This window comes from Vigna unguiculata, chromosome 11, assembly GCF_037176805.1.
Source record: "Vigna unguiculata cultivar grain cowpea cultivar isolate G323 ecotype 2 chromosome 11, ASM3717680v1, whole genome shotgun sequence".
Taxonomy (NCBI): domain Eukaryota; kingdom Viridiplantae; phylum Streptophyta; class Magnoliopsida; order Fabales; family Fabaceae; genus Vigna; species Vigna unguiculata.
Window position 1 is genome coordinate 34116059 of NC_140802.1, and position 4198 is coordinate 34120256.

The following is a 4198-nucleotide window of genomic DNA, read 5'->3' on the forward strand; positions in this document are numbered from 1 at the left end:
AAAATTAGTATATGTAGTAGTGGTATGACCATTATTATAATGGTAGGAGAGGGTTGAAGGAAACTTTTGTGATAGGAGTTGACCAGTTTATCCAGATGGTTGTTCAATATAGATATTATGCTCTTGAGGGAGGGATTAGATGTCCATGCATCAAGTGCAAATGTACTTATATTTTGAAAGACAAGGAGGTTAAAGTTCATTTATACAAAAATGGATTCATGCCAGATTACTGGATTTAGACATTTCACAACGAAGAAGTGTCCTTTGTTTATTTGGTTGAACATGAAAGACGTCTTCCTACTTCAAGCACGGTTGTACATGCAAAAGATGTTGAATAATGTTCTTGGCCAGCCTGCTTCATTTGAACAAGTAGACAATAGTCGTTTAGAGTCTCCAAGTGAATTCACTTACAGGTTTTACAATTTATTGGTCGAGGAAAATGAACATGTATTTGAAGGGGTAAAAGAGTCCAAATTGTCAGCACACATTAGACTTTTGTCCTTCAAATCCATATAGCATTCGTTTAGGAGAAACAATAAGACATTTTACAAAGGGGATGTTGAAAAGTATGGGCTACCTCCGAGGTTAGCCCCATCACAAGTATAATGAAGAGTCAAAAATTTTCAAAAGTGACTGAAAATGGTATGACAAGGATGGATGAGTATGGAGAGTGGCATAATTGGACTAAAAGAAATATCTTTTGGAATCTTTCATACTAGAAAGATAACTTGCTAAGACATAATCTTGATGTGATGTATATAGAAAAAAAATTTGAAAACATCTTCAACACGATGAAGAATGTTAGTGGCAAGAAAAAAGATAATGACAAGGCAAGAAGAGATATAACTTTGTATTGTCGACGAAGAGACTTGGAGTTGAAGTCAAAAGCTAACGGGAAGTTGTTGAAGCCAAAAGCAAATTACACCTTAACAAAAGATGAAACTAAAATAGTTTATCGTTGGATCAAAAAGCTTAGAATGCCAGATGGTTATTCTTCTAACTTGGCAAGATGTGCAGATACTGAAAAAGATAGTATTCACGGTATGAAAAGTCATGATTGTCATGTATTCATGGAGACATTACTTTCTATTACGTTTAGCTCATTGTCAATGCATGTGTTAAATCCTCTAATAGAAATTAGTCACTTCTTCAAAGACCTTTGCTCAACGATATTAAAGGAGTATTCAATAAGAAGATTGGAGGAAAATATTTCACTTATTCTTTGCAAATTAAAAAGAATATTCCCTTTAGGATTCTTAGATTCAATGAAGCATCTCCCTATTCATCTTCCATATGAAGCATGGCTTGGCGGACCAGTGCAATATAGGTGGATGTATCCATTTGAAAGGTGATATGATTACTATATTTTTTATATCTTACTCTTGTCCTTCTTTAATGTATTCCTTTTCTTCATATAGATTTATAGGGGAATCAAAACGTTCTATAAAAAACAAAAGCCAAAGTAGAAAGGTCAATTTGTGCAGCTTACTTGCATCGTGAGACCACATACTTTTGTTCTCATTATTTTAAAAACTTCATGTTGCTACTGAGCAATCATACAATGAAATATAATGGCAAAGTGAAACATCTGAATCAACATTATCAGTTGTTTCAACAAGTTGGTTGTCACGTAGGCAAACAGTTCACTCATTGGTTAACTGATACTGAATTCAACTCTGCTCATGTGCATTTGTTGATCAATTGTGCTGAAGTTAAATATGACCTTGAGTATGTTCTAATCTCATTTGTACAACCTAACCAATATTGTAATGATTCTAAGCAACTTGTATCCTCTTAACAATTCATTCCTTTGTTATAAAACTTGATGTAACTCTCCACTACCATATATTTGTAGTTTTATAACGAGCCATTAAGTCTTATAAATCAAGAGCTAAGGGATTTGGCAAATTGGCCCATGAGATGCGTCAAAGAATGACACACACTTTGTCAATGGGTACAAGTTCCACATCAAAGCATGGTCGAACAGAAAGAAGATAATTAATTGTGGTGTGTATGTCAAAGGCCTCATTGAGGGTGGTCATGATGATTTTTATGGGATAATTATTAAAATATTTGAGTTAGAGTACAACACTTGTACTTTTCCAAAGAGAGTAGTGGTTTTGTATTGTGAATGGTTTGATCCTTTTAGAAGAGGTACAAGAGTGGATCCTAGGTATAATATTGTTGAACTTCAAATGAGTTTAAGATACCAACCATTTGATCCATTTATTCTTCCAAAAAATGTTAGACAAGTTTAGTATGTGCCATATCCAACATTTCACATCGACAAACGTGGGTGGTGTGTTGCAATATAAACCAAACATAGGTGTCGCATTGATTCAAATGAGGTGGAAGAGGATATTGCCTACCAAGTTGATTAAATGTCATATGCTAGTGAAATAATTGAAGTAGAAGGTATATCTGGGTTGCATGACTTTGATGGTGATGCTAAAGAATTGGAAGGAACTAGACAAGAAGAAGAATAAGAAGAAGAAGAAGAAGAAGAAGAAGCAGACAATGATGATGATGATGATGAAAATTATGATGAGGAGGATTATGATTAAAGAGTTTTTGGAGCCATTTTCATTGAAAATTAGATTGCTATTATGACTTAGTTATGAATGATCAACTATTAATACACTAATTGAATGTTCTTGAAGAATTATTAGATGTGTACTATATCTTTATGATGCTTTAGATTACAAGTTTATTGATACATTTATAAGAGTTCCACTTCTTTATCATATTGTCATAGTTTTAATTTCACTTAGTTTACAATGACATCTGGAGGTCAATCTAATCTTGATAAGGGGAAGGAGAGAGCTAAACGTAACAATACACTTCAAGTGTGGAAAAGACTTGGCAATGGCCTTAGCCATGGTTCCTGTTCCTCCCCCAACATCAACCAAAGACTCTAATCCTTCCAACACTCCCTTGCACTTCTCAATCATCACACTGGAAATCAATCGAGTGTCATTGGTCATGGCATCATTGAAAAGGTGATTGAGTTTGGGCTCACGGCTGGCATAGTCCCAAAAACTCATCCCATTATGTGCGTGAAATGGTGTGGGCTCATCATTTGTGAACCAAGTGGAGAACTGAAACCATGGATTCACCAAAATTGGATCAAGTATGACTTGTGGCAAACATGTCATACTAAAGGGATGCTCCTTAAGGAGTAGTGCAGATGCATCAGTTAAAGCATAACTCACTTCTTTCTTTTCATCATCATCATCAGTGACACTGTTTTGAGAGATAAAACCAGATTGGACCAATATTTGCATCAAACGGGAAACAAAGCAAGCCTTGGAAGGGTGAATTGGAAGTGAAGCAATGAGTTGTGAGAGTGGCATAGGTTGGCCATAGTTGTGTATGACATCAGGTATGCACAAATCAATTGCACATTTAAGGGACATAGAGTTTATGAAACCAAAAGTTTGGTTAAATATGTGGGTTTGAGCTTGGAGTAGCTTGGAAGAATGATCTTCGTTCCCAAAACTCATTTTTAATGATTTGTGATTAGCAACATCAAATTGTGCGTGAAAGATTATAAACTTCATCCATAAATTTATAATCTTGTCGTGCGCACTATTGCTGTACTAAAATAAAAATATAATACCATTACCTTTAAATATTGCAGATTCTACCGACATCTTCATATGACCATAATCTTATTGATGTGGAAATTAACTATATAATACTAATATTCACTTCCCTTGCTTGTATCTTAGTGACCCATTTCCAGAAGTATCTTAGTGGCCCATTTCCACTATAATGTCTCAACTGCTCTGCCATTCATTTTTAAGATATGCCTTAACTGCTCCCCATCTTGCCTCTTTCATTAAGCTAAATTATTTCGTCTGTACCCAACCAAAGATTGTTCATATTATACTGTTCATGTTTTTTTCCCAAAGATTTCTTAATACCTAAATAAGATTTTGAAGAAAATATTAGAGTGTTCGTCATCTACTTAAGAAATTAGGATTCAAGGCTGACAGAGAGAAAAACGAGAGAAACTTGGACGTCCTAATTAATTTTTCTTTCTTTATTTGAGAAAATTACAACACCTTCATTATTTATCAAAATATTTCACATTTTTTTCACAAAGCTAATATTTTACATAAGTACACACCATAATTATACATATTTTATTTCCTTCCTAACATTTTTACAAGTTTATTCTTATTTTTCTTTAGAG

The 4198-nt window shown here is 34.1% G+C and overlaps 1 pseudogene; it reads right to left on the minus strand.

The window, feature by feature from the left end:
- Positions 1–2741: 2741 nt before the first annotated feature.
- On the minus strand, positions 2742–3554 carry LOC146881824 (putative O-methyltransferase 3 pseudogene; annotated as a pseudogene).
- Between the last annotated feature and the right edge of the window lie 644 nt (positions 3555–4198).